Consider the following 16,782-nt stretch of genomic DNA (forward strand, 5'->3'; position numbering starts at 1 on the left):
TGCTGTATTTTTGGGAATATATTTTCTAACTCTGGTTCAGAAGCAAGGGATTCTGGGTCCATACTGAACACCGAATGCTGCTAGCTAACTCTCCTTCCCCCCCCCCCTCCTCCTAGCTATGCCTTTGTTGGGTAGTTTACTTTGAAATGCTGATATGGGAATGAGATGTTGGAGCCTTCTCAGACCAAAAGGGCTGTGGGAGTACAGAGCGCCGCGGCTTTGGTGTGAGAATGAGAGATTAACATCCTAGTGTGAAAACCTGTTGTTTAGTGTACCCCGCCCGTAGGAATCCTTTGATCTACACCTTAAAAATGCTTGGTTCATGTTTGGTACCTTAGTCCTTCAATTGTTATCATGGTCTACTTTTCGGCTTTCAATAAACTAGAAGCTTGTTTTCACCCAAGGACTCGTTATTGAATCCAGCTGACTTGACAGAACCCCTTTTTGGAGATTCCAGGGATTGAACCTGGGACCTCCTGCTTCCCAAGCAGATGCTCTACCACTGAGCCACCGTCCCTCCCCAAAAATCTTTTATGAACATATGAAGCTGCCTTATACTGAATCAGACCCTTGGTCCATATAGTCAGTATTGTCTACTCAGACTGGCAGTGGCTCTCCAGGGTCTCAAGCTGAGGTTTTTCACGCCTATCTGCCTGGACCCTTTTTAGTTGGAGATGCCAGGGATTGAACCTGGGACCTCCTGCTTAACAAGCAGATGCTCTACCACTGAGCCGCCGTCCCTCCCCAAACACATGAACATATGAAGCTGCCTTCTATTGAATCAGACCCTGGGTCCATCAAAGTCAGTATTGTCTACTCAGACTGGCAGCGGCTCTCCAGGGTCTCAAGCTGAGGTTTTTTCATGCCTGTTTGCCTGGACCCTTTTTTGGAGATGCCAGGGATTGAACCTGGGACCTTCTGCTTACCAAGAAGATGCTCTACCACTGAGCCACCATCCCTCCCCTACATAATGTTTCAGTGTGCTGAATAAATCATTTGGTATCCATGATTTAGTTTGTATAAAAAAGTTTGGAGAAAATACATGTTAGGGGCCTGAGCATGATACAAGAAAACTTCGATTTGCTGTTCCTACACTTCTGTTGAAGTCGTTGCTGACAGTTGCTTTACCTCGCTTAAATGAGCATCCCTGGTCTGGGCACCAACCTACCCAAACGGCTACAAAGGTTTCTCCTGGCAAAGTGGCAAAGGTCATCCTCTGCAACAAATAAGAATCCAGAGAGAGTGAAAAAAAAAAACATTTATTGAGGTAGGTGATCTGGAAAAACTCAAGACATCCAAATAATATCTAGCATACAGCAGTAGTATCAAACACTAGAACACCCACAAAAAGGAGCAAACTGTTTCAAGTACCCTGCAACTGTTCTATTTAGGAGGAGGCAGCAGATTGAAAGGAAAGCTAAAGGGTAAAAACAGAGACCATAGCTGTATGCTATACAAGCATCTGAATATCCCAGTGGTCCATAAACCCACCATCTAATTAGGGGAAAGCAAGATTCACACAATATTGTGGTTTGACAAAAGGAGGAAGAAGAATTTATACTTCCCGAAGGAGTCTCAGAGCAGCTTACAATCTCCTTTTCCCTTCCCCTCCCTACAGCAGACAGCTTGTGAGGCTGGTGGGGCTGAAAGCCCTCCCAAAAACTGCTCTTGAGCAGAACAGCTCTGAGAGAGTTATGACTGACCCAAGGTCACTCCAGCTGTTGCATGTGGAGGAGTGCGGAATCAAACCTGGTTCTCCCAGATAAGAGTCCATGCACTTAACCACTACACTAACCTGGCTCTTAAGAACTTAAGCAATTACACAAACATTGATAGTTTGGAGCAGGTCAGACAAGCACTTTGGGGGCCTAGTTTGTCTACAGATATAGGGCCATAAACTGGAGTTTAAAAGAAGATTTTCTTCACAGACTTGGGACACGGGGTGAAGGAAAGGGGTCTTGGGAATATTCATTTATACCCCACTTTTCTCCCTAGTGGGAACATAAAGTGTCTTACAGAATTCTCCCCTACTTCATTTTATTCTCACTACAACCCTGTGAGGAAGATGAGCCTGAGTATGACTGGCCCAAGGTCACCCAGTGAGATTCCAGTGCAGAGTGGCGATTTGAACCTGGGTCTCCCAGATCTTTTTCGTGGTCTCTGTGCTTCATACCCATGGGATGAAACATCAGCACCGATCCCCAATCGGTAGTACCCAAGACCGGGATTTTAACGCACCAACATCCTGTGAGCATGTGCAAAGCCCCCACCACGCATGCTCCTGGGACGGTGCAGAGATCCCACCAGTTCCTTTTTGAACGCCGAGTCAGATAGTCACATTTCAGCTTCTCTGGTCGGTACTTTCCTTTCTTGCCTTTAACCGAGTATTCTTAGTTATAGCTCTACCACAGACTCCGTTCTCCAGGAGATGGACAAGAATATGAAGACATATAGAAATCTTGGAGTTCCATCTACATCTTGTCCCAGTCGACCTCGCCCAAACCCTAGACAATGGTCTAAGAAGCCATATCCTTCCAAGTCACTGGATAGGTCATGGAAACCTTGCACTCCGCAACAGGACTACAAGAGCCCTTATTCAAGGGCAAAACAAAATTTTCTTCACCACCCTCACGCTCAGCTAAATCTAAGGGCTCTCGGAACCCTAAGCAGGGTCTTTGACTTTGACCTCCGTACCATCTACCCTTCCCCCTCCCTCCTCTGGCCCTACACGCCTTCACAGTTTTCTATCAGCATGGAGGCTTATTACCAGCGGCAAATGGGTCTTGTCGATAATAGAGGAGGGCTACGCAATAGAATTTGTTCAGCTTCCCCCATGTGCAAAATTAGTGATTACTCATCCTACACTGGTCCTGTTGGAAGAGGTTCAGAACCTCTTGGCCAAACAGGCAATAGAACCGGTTCCACCTCCTCTCAAGGGGCTGGGATTCTATTCGAGGTACTTTGCTGTCCCCAAAAAGGACGGTGGAGGGACTTGAACATCTTCATATCCTATCAGAAATTTCGGATGCTCACGTTGCAGAGCATCCTGCCACTGATCAAGGAAGGGAACTGGATGACCACGTTGGATTTGAAGGATGCCTATTTCTGCATCAACATCCGGCCAAGTCACGCGACATTTCTCAGGTTTGCTGTAGGACCAGACCATTACCAATACAGGGCTCTCCCATTCGGACTTTCTACAGCACCCAGAGTTTTTACAAAGATAATGGTGGTTGTAGCAGCCCACCTATGCCTGCAGGGTGTAGTCATCTTTCCTTACAGAGACGATTGGTTGGTCGTGGCCAATTCCAAGCCTCAGCTTCTCATCAATCTCAGAATGGCCCTCAGTCTACTGCAGGACTTGGGTCTCCAGGTGAATACCAAGAAATCGCACTTGACGCCTTCAAAAAGGGTGCAGTTCATCAGCGCGATCCTGGACACCACGCGCCACTTAGCCATCCTTCCAGAGGGCAGAGCATCAGACATTATTGCTCTGGTCTCTCATCTGCAACTCCAAAAGAGGGGGACATTGCTGCAGATCCAGCGTCTCTTGGGGTTGATGGCAGCCACTATGAATGTTCTCCACTTCGCAAAGTTACGCATAAGGACACTACAGATGTGGACACTACAGATGTGGTTCCTACAGTACTTGGATCCGTTGGTGGACTCTTGGCGAAGGTCCTTGCCCATTCCCGCTTTGGTCCTCCGCTCCCTGGACTGGTGGAAGGTGAGAGTCAACCTCTGCCAAGGAGCTCCATTCTGACTACCATCCCCCTCAGAGATGATACTGACGGACGCTTCTCTATGGGGATGTGGAGCCCATCTGGGCGAGATGAACGTCGATGATCCGTGGACCCACTCCTTTGCACAGCACCACTTCAATTACCTAGAGCTGTCTGCTATCAGATTAGCCCTCACTTCGTTCAGGCCCCTGTTGGAAAACAAGACTGTAGCTGTTCTAACGGACAATACTACTGCTATGGCCTATGTCAACAGGCAGGGGGTCACAGTTTCAAGGAAGCTGTGCACTTTAGCAATGAGCCTTTGGGAAGACTGCATCCGAGCAAACATCTTTGTGGTGGCCACGCATTTGCCGGGAGAGCTCAGTGTGAGGGCGGACTCTTTGAGCAGAGGGGCAGCGACCCCTCATGAGTGGGAGATGAACTGGCGGTTTCTGACTCCATATTCAAGTGTTGGGGACACCCAGAGATAGATTCTTTCGCGACAGTGCAGAATCGCAAGTGCCCCTGCTATTGCTCCAGAGGGGGGAAAGGACCAAGGTCCCTGGGGGACGGCCTCCTGTTTCCATGGGGGAGCAAGTTCCTCTATCTATCCCCCCCATTGCCTCTCCTCACCAGAGAACTCCACAAGCTGATGCGGGAGAGACTGGAGTGCATATTGATCGCTCCCTGGTGGTACCACATGCTTCCTCCAGAACCAGACCTCCTACTAGCTGGGGGGGGGGGGGTGTTTCCTGTTTCATCACAATGTCCCTCATCTGAAGTTGACAGCTTGGAAGATCAGCTTCCAGCCTTCTCCAGCAGAATCTGACACATCTTGCTGAATAGTAGGAAGCTCTCGACCCGCCGCTCTTACAGCAGCAAGTGGTTAAGGTTTTCTAATTTTGTCAGAGAGCGGGGTGTACCAGCCCAGAGTGCTGGACTTGAACTGGTTTTTGAGTTTCTTTTATCCCTGGTGGATACTGGCCTTAACCACTCTTCTATTAGGGTTTATTTGGCTGCGATCTCAGCACACCATGTCCTGGTGGAAGGAAAGTCTGTGTTCACACATGGCACACTAAACGTTCCCTGCAGGGCTTGCTTCGGTTATACCCACCTTCCAGAGTGCCTCCCTCTTCCTGGGACCTTTCATTGGTATTGAATAGGCTTACAGGGAAGCCGTTTGAACCTCTAACCACCTGCCCATTGCATCTGTTATCATGGAAGACTGCTCTCCTAGTTGCTGTCACCTCGGTTGGATGAGCAGGTGAACTGGTGGCTTTGCGCTCCGACCCTCCTTACCTCACCTTCCATGTTGACGGGGTGTCTTTGGCTCTGGATATTGCTTTCCTTCCTAAGGTAGTGTCAAGTTTCATCTGAACTTAGAGGTCACACTACCGATGTTCTATCCCTCGCCATCCTCGGCTGAGGAGCAGAGGCTGCACTCGCTGGACGTTAAGTGAACTTTACTTTTCTATTTGCATCGCACGAAGAGCTTTTGTAGGGACCCTCATTTGTTTGTTTCTTATGTGCCTCCTAATTTGGGCCATAAGATTTCAGCTCAGAGACTTTTTAAATGGATCTTGGAAGCCATTAAACTGCTACTTGCTGGCGAAGTGACCTCTGCCAGGTCCCATCCGTGCCCATTCCACTAGGGCACTGGCTACTTCCACTGCATTCCTCAAAGGTGCTTCCTTAGCTGACATCTGTATGGCAGCTACGTGGGTGTCTCCTCACGCTTTCATGAGACATTACACCCTTGACGTCAGGAGGCATCATAAAGCGCAGCTGGGCAACCTGGTCCTTCAGTCTTTTTATTCGGCATGACCATCAGCTCCCGCCTCCAGGTAAGCCTGGCTTGCTAATCTCCCATGGGTGTGAAGCACAGAGACTACGAAGAAGATAGACAGGTTGCTTACCTGTAACTGATGATCTTCAAGTGGTCATCTGTGCATTCACACCACCCACCCTCCTTCCCCTCTGCTGTTGGTCATTCTTGTGACTGACTGCAGTCAGAAGGAACCGGCAGGATCTCTGCGTCGTCCCAGGAGAATGCATGGTGGGGGCTTTGCGCATGCTCATGGGATGTTGGCACATTAAAATCCCGGTTTTGGGTACTACCGATCAGGGATCAGTGCTGATGCTTCATCCCATGGGTGTGAATGCACAGATGACCACTCGAAGATCATCAGTTACAAGTAAGCAACCTGTCTTTCCTGGTCTGACTGTAACCACTGCAGCGCTCTGGCTCTCAAATAATAAACTGTTTCCAAATAATGAAATAGAAGAGAGACCTTTAGGCAGAGAAGTGGTGTGTGTAAGACTTGCAAGTAACGTTCATTCAGAATTCTCTGTTTTAGAAGAATCTTTTAATTGATTCGTTACAGTGATCTAAAACCCATCAGGGTGCTTGCTGAGAATGAAGTACAGAAGACAATAGCACAAAGAAATACCCCAACTACTCCCCACTCTCCCGCCCCCCCCCCCGCCCCCCCATCATAGTTATAAAACTCACAGTTTTAACAAACATAGGGTCCATATCAAAGAAATACAGGGTAGTGAGGAAATGAGAGCCATCTGGCTAGATCAGGGGTGGCCGATGGTAGCTCTCCAGATTTTTTTTTGCCTACAACTCCCATCAGCCCCAGCCAGCATGGCCAATAGCTGGAGCTGATGGGAGTTGTAGGCAAAAGACATCTAGAGAGCTACCGTTGGCCACACCTGGGCTAGATGAAAGGAAAGTTGGTGCCTGGGTGCCTAGATAGATCCCGATGGGCAGCCTTGTTGGTCTGAAGCAATAGAACAAAGTAGGTGTCAAGTAGCACCTTTAAGACTATTCTGAATAAAACTTTGTTGGCTTAAAGGTGCTACTTGACTCCTGCTGTGTGCCTAGATAGTTTTGGGCTGTGCTGTTCCCATTGAAGCCCAATCTCTGTTATCGCTTTCCCAGCACCTAATGTTTGAGCAAAAGGGGGGTGAAGAAAGGAGTGAGGTGAGACACAGGAACAACTCAAGGGAACCAAATGGTCATAGTAACCTTAGTGGAGAGTGCCTCTAATGGTAGAAGCCCAAGGAGGGTTTCTGACAGTATGGCTGAAGGCAGTTTTGGTAATCTCAACTGAGCTGATGTTTGTAGGGGAGGGGGAGTGTTGGGGAAGGTCTTGCCAGCTGCACAACATCTCAACAGTATTTCATCTGGTGACCTACACTAGCCAGTATAGTGTGTAGCTAGTTCCACCCAGGATGTAACTTTTTATTTTTCAAATTGTTTTGTTGAATTTGGTCTAGAAATTTCTGTAAGATGCTTTGAGAGAAAAATGGCATAGAAATACCTTCATAGTTTAATTTAAATTTAAAGAAATTCAGCTATCCAGATCTGACCAGTCTACACAGAGGAGCTTTTTGTGGGAAATGCTAAGTGAGCTTATTTCTTTCTAAAGCACAAATGCTTCTCTGACAATATTCTTTTGTGGCTGAGTGCCCTGATTAATTGCTGAATGACCTTGATTAATACTCTTATTAAGTATGGAGTAGAACAGCTATTGTTCTTTGTGAACATGATACGATAGAATGTTTTTTTTAGATATTTATCCCTCTCTCTCTCCTCTCTAGAAGTGTCCCAAACAAGCTCCCCTCCACCTTCTTTTCCTCACAACAAACTAGTGAGATAGAGTGGTTGGATGAAGGCCACCCAGCATGTTTCCATGACAGAGTGGGGATTTGAACCTGGGATTCTGAGAACATACCACCTACAAATCTGGGAGAACCGGGGCTGATTCCTCACTCCTTCACTTGCAGCTGCTGTTGTGACCTTGAGTCACTCACAAAGTCTCAGCAGAACTGTTCTCTCAAGAGCAGCTCTCTGAAAGCTCTCTCAGCCCCACCTACCTCACAGGGTGGCTGTTGTGGGGAGAGGGCGGGAAAGGAGATTGTAAGCCATTCTGAGACTTGTGAGTGAAGGGCAGGGTATAAATCCAATCTCTTCTTCTACTACAACGCACTGACTAATTCTGCTGAATCTCAGTCTTTTGAGGTGCTAATGTCCGGAAGCCCTGCTTGTTGGTCCCACATGCTCAGTATGGAGGCGGAAGGAGAAAACCAAAATGAAGGATTTATGGGAATACACAAAATTCAGAGGCCTTGTGTGTTCCACTACTTCACTTCCTCTGAACCAATCTATGAATTCAACATCTATAAGAGCTGTCCAAAAGTAATTAGTGAATTCATTAACATTTTTCCATGAACATTTTATTTTTCCAGTACAGTAAACATGACGACAGAAATGGGTAGAGGTGTTGAGTGGAATGTAATTTACAAATTGGCTCTGAAAACTGTGGATTATAAAACTCTTTTAGCCCTGAAAAATGAACACAGAATTGTAAGGCAGCCAAATGAGAAAGCTTTCAGATGGCATATTTTGCTCAGATTAGACACACCTGGGGCAAACTCAGAGGTGTTCTGGACAGGTTTTTCTTTCTTCTCTTTTTCCCCATTTTCATAAAATAATCAACACTTTGGGCTTGGATTACTGGTCATCCTTTTTCTCTCAGGTTTATTTATTTATCTTATGGCAAAGTTACGCACAGGAAGCATATAATAATATGAAATACAGAACCAAAGTGTTACAATGGATATTTAGGCCGATTGGGCAGCCCCCCTAAATACTCTGCTGGGAAGAGTTCAAAGAGTTCCGTCACATCTCCCTAGAAAGCATGATGCTTGCGCTCCTGTGACAAATGGAAAATAGTTTGGTGGGCTGCACCGCAATAGCATTCAGGCTCTGGTATTTTGCCCCTTTTAAACAGGTGTGTTCACCTCCCAGAGCCTTTTCATATTCTATTAGCTGTCTAGTCAGCCACCAGCGAGCTTGCAGCAGACATGGACTACTGCACCTTTCTTAAATCTTCGTTCGCGAAGTCAAGCCGAGAGCTGTCTTCCATACTTTACATGACAAGTCAAATCCTGAGGACTTCTTATTGCTGTTTATCAGGTTACAGATGCCCGGTGAAACTGATTGCATCCATGTTCACAACCATTCATTTCCTAGTTTGAAATTTTGTGATTGCAAGATTTGTGCAGCTCTTATTACTGGGTTGTTGGGATCTTAGTCTGGATAGGCCCATGTCGGCCATGGCTTTGTGGATAGGCCACTCTGCTTTTGATAATCTTTCTATGTTCAGATAGAAGTGCATTTTGTCATTGGAGATGTGGGGGAGTGATTTGACTCAATATGAATAGCCAGTAGGTTGGAGTGGATTTAATACATCCACTGACGGTTCTTCTTGTATTGAATTGTTGTATTGAGTTGTATTCCGCAGTAGTGTATACCAGGGGTGGCCAACGGTAGCTCTCCAGATGTTTTTTGCCTACAACTCCCATCAGCCCCAGCCATTGGCCATGCTGACTGGGGCTGATGGGAGTCCTGTTTTATTTTTTTAAACATTTAAACCAAATTAAAGAATTATTAGACCAATGTAGTCTATAAAATACTCTTTCTGAGAGAAAAAAACAAACATTCTCCAAAAATTATGTGGTACAACTTGTGGTGCGTCTGCTATGACACTTAGATGCTCAGCTTTGGGGTTGGTATACGCAGGGGTGGTCAATGGTAGCTTCCTTTTCTTTTAGGTGTAATTGTTACATCTCCTCTGTCATCAGGCCAGAGAAATGCATTTCATTCTTCAGTTCGAATATTAATTGCATAATATTACAATCTCTATTTCGACTTACTATGCACTAAAATAAAGAGGATGTATAGCCTTTTTCAGTGAGAATGCAGATATAAGGACTGAATGAGTTTAGCATATGTACAGAGATAAGAAACCAATATCCCTGTTGATTCAGGGTGGGGGGTTCTGAGTGTTATAATAACTTGTAATTCAATAGTCTCCCTTTCCAGTCCGTTCCTGAACTTTCTTTGCAATAAGACAGCAACTTTGAGGTCACCTATTGAATTACCTGGAAGGCTGAAGTGTGCTCCTACAGGTTTCTCAGTTCTGTAATGCCTGATGCCAGATTTATGTCCACGTATCCTTTGGCAAAGGGTTTGTCCTGTTTGCCCTATGTAGAAAACTGAAGGGCATTGTTTGCATTTAACGGCGTATATAATGTTGGAAGATGAACAAGTGAATGAGCCTGAAATGGTGTAGTTAATGTTGTTAGGTCTAATGATTGTGTTGTCTGGGTGTATATGACAGTAAAGTTGACATATGAGTTTATTGCAAGCTCTGATACTAGTGTCCTTGTTCAAATTAGATGTTGCATTGTTGTGGGTCACGAGTTGTTTGAGATTGGGGGGGGGGGGCTGTCTGGGCACAAGAAAAGGTTTGCCTCCCCTTGCTTGTGAAAGAGAACAGTCATTATCCTGTTGAAGTATACTGGATTTTAAATGGGTTTTAAATATCCTAGAAGGTATGGCAGCTGGTTTCCAAATTAGAAGCACAGGTGCCTCTTCAGATTCTGTTGATAATGTGGTTACACTGGTATCATGAAACATCTTGACTAACATTAGGAAGAAGACTTTATCACTCTGAACACTATTGAATGTTTTGGTTACACATAATGGGCTGGATCTAGACTAATATTTCCACAGGAGCATGAATCTCCACACACAGCGTGTAATTTTCCTGCTTCCCTCATCCTGCAGCAGCCCGAAATGCCCTTCTTGTCCCCTGGTGCCCTTCTACCCCAAGAACAGGATTTATGGGGGCATGCCAGGATTACCGTGGCAGAGCAAGTGCACGGGAAAGTTGCGTTCTGTGGGTGGAAATCCTTGTGCCAGCAGAGTATCTAATTTGGTTACAAACCAATAAGAAAAGATTTCACCTAGACCCTTTGAAACCTTTTTTTTATTACAAGTTTGTTTTAAAATGGAAAAGTATAAAATAAATAGTAGACCAATTCCAGCCTGTGAATCCTGGAGCAGTACATCTCCAAAAGTGCAGTTTATTTGGAGCAGTTCGCTGAAGCAGCGCTCCCGTAGCAGGCATTTTTAATTACTTCTTCTCATTGCCATTCTGTTCACAAACATTTTTGCCACAAGTCAATTTCCTCTGGGATGTAAAAATCCAAATGGTAATGGTCCCCACCAGCTGGAATTAAAAATGTATATCTAAATCTCCTGTAGAGCAGTTATGCTTTAGGTAATTCACCCCATTGTGCTATTAAACGGAAGCATTCGTGCTGAAGCAACAACCTAATGCTATGGCTGTATGAGTACTCCGGTTTTAAACTTGAATAGCTTTCAAAACTAGTAGGGTGATTTATTTGCTTTGTTGGTTGTAATGGATCATTTCTTGTTCCAAAATATAAATCAAAACAAAACATTTTATCCATGTATGGAAATTTAATGAAGTACACGCAAACTGAATGCTTGAAAAAGTAACCATAGCTGATTTTTTACAATAGAAATAAGTTTGAGTCCAGTAGCACTTTTAAGACCAAGAAAGTTTAATTCTGGGCATAAGCTTTCTTGTGCATGCCACTGGACACAAACTTTGTTATATTGCTTCAGACCAATACGGCTACCCATATAAATCTGATTTTTTTTCTTCTATCGAAAACATTTTATCTGAGGAACAGAAGCCTAGTAGGGACAGTCAGCTGTCATTGTGTATATGTATATTTGTTAGCATACTTCTTTAAAAACTTTTTATTAAGAACTACATGAAAACTGGACAGTTCAGTTTGAGACTCTTTGGATACTTTGGGTTACCCAGTGCTGTTTGAGACCATCAAAATAATTCCGATTTCATGTAATCCTATAGATATAAAGGGTAAGCCATTTAATAATAATAATAATATAATAATTTTTTATTTCTATCCCGCCCTCCCCGCCGGAGTGGGCTCAGGGCGGCTCACCTGCCCTCCCATTGGCTGAGCCATGTGTTGCTCAATCTCCATGAAGAGCAACCCCAGGACGGATGAGGATTGGACGACTGGGAAAGCTGCCTTCTCGTCCTATTGGCCCATCCTGCCGGGTCCTCCATATTCCCTCAGTGGTTGTTGCTAGGCAACCATAGTATTCCAAGCTTGGTTCTGTCAGTAAAAGGCAGGGGGAGGAGGCCTTTTCTAGGCCTATTTTGGCCTTTGAGGGAGAACTCACTGGGGCCAGTCCTGACTAGAATTTCCAGCTCCAGATTGGTGGAAAATTCCTGAAGATTTTGTGGTGGAGTCTAAGGAAGCCAGAGTCTGGGGAGAGGAGAGGCCTCAGCTGAATATAATGCCATAAAGTTCACTCTGCAAAGCAGTTATTTCCTCCAGGGCGAGAGAGATCAGTTTTCTAGAGTTTAGTTGTGATACCAGGAGATGTTCAGGCTCCACCTGGAGGTTGGCTACCCTAGGCTTGGCAGCACCCTCTGGGTGACTTGATGCCACCTGACTGGCATCTTAACTAGGTCTGGCTGCTTGCTCCTGTTCAGCAGCAGCCCCCTGTGGCAGCCAGTGTGACATAGCTGTTAGCGCTTCAAAACAGGGTTTGCCAGACTCAGGTTCTTGCTGTGGGAGCTGACTGATTTTGGACCAATCACAGACAATCTGCATAGCCTACCTCACAGGATCATTGTGCAAGTCAAAAGGGAGAGAGGAGAATGATATAAGCTGGTTTGGAGAAAGACTACTTTTCCTAGGCAGAAGCTGCAGGGAGTGGGGAGGAGATAGAAAGCTGAGAGCCAGTTTGGTTTAGTGGTTAAGTGTGCAGACTCTTATCTGGGAGAACCTTACTTGATTCCCCACTCCTTCACTTGCACCTGCTAGAATGGCCTTGGGTCAACCATAGCTTTCGTAGGAGTTGTCCTTGAAAGGGCAGTTGCTGTAAGAGCTCTCTTATCCCCACCTACCTCGCAGGGTGTCTGTTGTGTGGGGGGGAGGTAAGGAGATTGCAACCGCTCTGAGACTCTGAAATTCAGAGTATAGGAGGGGATATAAATCCAATATCTTCATCTTCTTGAAGTCAGAGGGGCCAGATAAAGGTAGGTTGATGGTTGGCTGGGAAAGAGATAGGGTTAACTCCAGGCTGGGAAATTCCTGGATATTTGAGGGGTAGAATCTGGAGAGGATGGGGCTTGAGAAGGAGTGGGACCTCAGACAAGTACAATGCTATAGACTCCACCCTCTAAACCAGCCATTTTCTCCTGTGAACCTATTGTTGCCAATCTTCCGGTGAGGACTGGCGATCACTCAATTACAGCTGCTCTCCAGATGGGAGAGATCACTTCCCCTGGAGAAAATGGCTGCTTTGCAGGATGGACTCTGTATCATTATACACTGTTGAGGTCACTTCCCTCTTGTTTTGGCCCACACTGTGGAGAAAGACTGTCCTTTTCCTAGGTAGCGGCTGCAGGGAGGGTGGAGGAGATGGAAAGCTAAAGTAAGATCAGTTCCCCTACAGAAGGTGGCTGCCTTGAGGCGCATACTCTATGGTATACCATAGCACAACCATGCCAGGCCAAAAAAGACAAATCACTGCACAAGCACACAATGATGCTAAAAGCTGCAAGGCTAAATACAACAGGAAAACTGGTAACAATGCACTGCAAACTTCAGTGTCTTCAATGCTGAGCTTCAGTGTCTTCTTGATTGTCATCATGGTATGACACAACAGCAAATTGATGCTGTGTGCCCAAGACCAGGGCACTTGCCCAAACCCTCTTTCTAGAGCTCATATTTATTTTCAAAACGGGCTTTATTCCTAGTTTAATTCTAATTTGCTAGGGAAGGCTGCAACAAGCCAGTGATTTTTGTTTGTGACTATTTAAATTACTCCGAACTAGTACTTGTGTTGGGAATGTTCTTATACAGGTGTGGCAAACTCATAAGGGTCAGATTTGACATAAATGAGATCTTGTTGGGCTGGACCATGTGTCATAAAATGTAATACCAGATAACATAAGAACATAAGAGAAGCCATGTTGGATCAGGCCAATGGCCCATCCAGTCCAACACTCTGTGTCACACAGTGGCCAAAAAATTATTTATTTATATATATATATATATATATATATATATATATATATATATATATATATATATATATATATATATATATATATATATATATATATAAACATACACACACACACACTGTGGCTAATAGCCACTGATGGACCTCTGCTCCATATTTTTATCTAAACCCCTCTTGAAGGTGGCCATGCTTGTGGCCGCCACCACCTCCTGTGGCAGTGAATTCCACATGTTAATCACCCTTTCGGTGAAGAAGTACTTCCTTTTATCCGTTTTAATCTGTCTGCTCAGCAATTTCATCGAATGCCCACGAGTTCTTGTATTGTGAGAAAGGGAGAAAAGTACCTCTTTCTCTACTTTCTCCATCCCATGCATTATCTTGTAAACCTCTATCATGTCACCCCGCAGTCGACGTTTCTCCAAGCTAAAGAGTCCCAAGCGTTTCAACCTTTCTTCATAGAAAAAGTGTTCCAGCCCTTTAATCATTCTAGTTGCCCTTTTCTGGACTTTCTCCAATGCTATAATATCCTTTTTGAGGTGCGGCGACCAGAACTGCACACAGTACTCCAAATGAGACCGCACCATCGATTTATACAGGGGCATTATGATACTGGCTGATTTGTTTTCAATTCCCTTCCTAATAATTCCCAGCATGGCGTTGGCCTTTTTTATTGCAAACGCACACTGTCTTGACATTTTCAGTGAGTTATCTACCACGACCCCAAGATCTCTCTCTTGGTCAGTCTCTGCCAGTTCACACCCCATCAACTTGTATTTGCAGCTGGGATTCTTGGCCCAATGTGCATTACTTTGCACTTGGCCACACTGAACTGCATCTGCCACGTTGAGGAAAACATGAAATGGCTGGGTGTTGTGAGCGTCTGTACATAAATTGCTTCATGTGCTGATCAAGAATATGTGAAGGCACCATGGCACAGACTGAGGGTTATGTGATTGTCTACAAAAGCATAGCCTTCCCCAGAGAAATTACTATAGTTTGTTTACAAAACTATAGTCTTTCCCAGAGAGAATCCTTTGAGGCTGTGCAAGAATAGAGAGACAGCCATGTATAGTGGTCAGTATCAGCCTACTATCTGGGAAGTCTTAAGTTCAAAGTCCTTGATCAATCCAAGGAAGATGTGAAAGAAAAATCTAAGGAAATGTGTTGGGTAAACTTTTTCTGGACACACAAACTCAGCCTAATCTTGGCTTGTTGTTGTTCCTCTTCTAAATAGTTCACAGGCTTTCCTGTTGAAAAGACTGGATTGTGACAGCATGAATACAATGATAAAGGGGGAGGCAAACACAGTTGCACCCAGGAGACCCCTGGCATAAGGAGACAACAAAACTTTTTTTCTCTCTCTCCCCCTCCCTCCCCCACTGTTGCAAGGCAAAAAACTCATACCTTGAATAAAATATTGCTGGTCTTAAAGGTACTTTATTTGTATCTCTCCCGTGAGATAGATCAAGGGAACTGGGCGAAGGAAACTCTCTCCCAGGATATGAAGAGGGGGAGGAGCCTCAGCCTACAGAAGGAAGAGAGGCTTGGCTCAGGAGCTCTGCTGTGTGATCGAGAGGCTCTCAACCACACAGCAGAGTTACAGAGCTGAGCTCATCCATTGGCTGATGCTCCTCCCTTTGGGAAGAGGGAAAGAGTGAGAAACTGCTTTGTTCGGCTGCCTCATCACAGGAGAGAAATAAAAATAGTGACCAATGGAAGTAGGCTAGGGAGAAGGGAGCAGACAGCAGCTCATGGGCCTGATAGGAGTTCTGTGGGAGGCAGATCAGGCCCGCAAGCCAGACTTTTAACACCCCATTCTAATATTTAAGTAAGCATCTGGTGCAGTACTGAATAGAGTGTTAGAAGGACTTACCCTTGTTTGGTGGTGTTTCTTTGTCTCTAGCTGCTAAACTAGCCTTGTAAGATTTTACGTAAATAAACTCGTTTACTGACTTGCTGGAAAGAAAAGAGCCAGTTAACCTACAGAGACCTTGCTTGCTCTGTTGGAACCATTTGCGTAAATAATTTCACAAGCTGTGTTAGAAATGTTTTCTTCACAGGCTGTGTTCTGTTCCCTATTTTATTTTTTTATCCTATTCCTCAGAAGCTTGTGGCAGGTTCCATGCGTATAGCCTAAGCAGGCCTGACCTTCCTCTTGCACCTGTTGAGATTGGATCTCCAGTGTGGCAGAAATTAAACAGGAGCTAATGAAGAGCCATCCCAACCTAAGTGTGGGTTGCCATGCGCACACACATTTATTCTCTGTGAAGATGGTGGGGCTCTTTTTCCAGCTGAGCCACTCAGCCAATTGTGGTACAGTAAGGAAAGTGCCAGTGCACTGCGTGGATTCAACTCGTTTGTTCCCAGCCATTACCACTGGCATGGTCCAAGAAGAGGATGGGTGTACCTTGAGTGAGGTGCCAAAATACACTGAACTAGCTCTTTAGCTATAGCTACATTCCAGTTGTTTACAGCAAGGGAGGGATATGGTCAGAATATGATTTCCAGCTGTTTTCAGATCAAGGTTGAGCTATTGTTTTCTTCTTGTTAAAGCCTGGGGATGGCCAAAGGCATGAACCCCTGTGGCCTTGGTGGAACAGTGGATTCCAAGGAAGCCCCAGGACATTTAGCATACCTTTCAGTATTTTGTTTGTTTACATTGTACTAGCATTTTTGTAAACCTCCTTGGATATCCAGTGTGGGGGAAAGAGGAGTAAGAAATATCATAAATAAATCAGTATGTAGGAGCAATACGATAGTAGTGGCAACCACCATCTTATTCTATAATTTTATTATTTTTAAACCCAAAACTTCTACACATATATTCCACAGGACTCAAGCCTTAGTAACTCCTCGTCTGAATGGATCCTGGAACATTTTCTACTTATATGTGATAATAAATGCCAAAATTGGAAACAATAAAAGCTGAAAATAATACGTAGTTTTGAAGTCTTGTATATTTTTATTTTTATGATTTGTAAAATTGGATCAAAAACTGGCTAATTAATAGGAAGCAGAGAGTGAGTATAAATGGGCAATCTTCGCAGTGGAGTGCCGCAGGGCTCAGTACTGGGTCCCATTCTCTTTAACTTGTTCATAAAT

At 44.8% G+C, this 16,782-nt stretch overlaps 1 protein-coding gene and 1 non-coding gene across 12 annotated transcripts in view; one reads left to right on the forward strand and one right to left on the reverse strand.

Moving 5' to 3' along the window:
* The window catches only part of PKP4 (plakophilin 4), a 173,981-nt gene that overhangs the window by 77,988 nt on the left and 79,211 nt on the right, over positions 1 to 16,782 (forward strand). The window lies entirely within an intron of this gene.
* TRNAN-GUU (transfer RNA asparagine (anticodon GUU)) lies at positions 670 to 735 on the reverse strand. Its single transcript has one exon. It is a non-coding gene; the product is annotated as a tRNA-Asn (tRNA).

The sequence above is a fragment of the Heteronotia binoei genome, chromosome 16 (assembly GCF_032191835.1).
Source record: "Heteronotia binoei isolate CCM8104 ecotype False Entrance Well chromosome 16, APGP_CSIRO_Hbin_v1, whole genome shotgun sequence".
Taxonomy (NCBI): domain Eukaryota; kingdom Metazoa; phylum Chordata; class Lepidosauria; order Squamata; family Gekkonidae; genus Heteronotia; species Heteronotia binoei.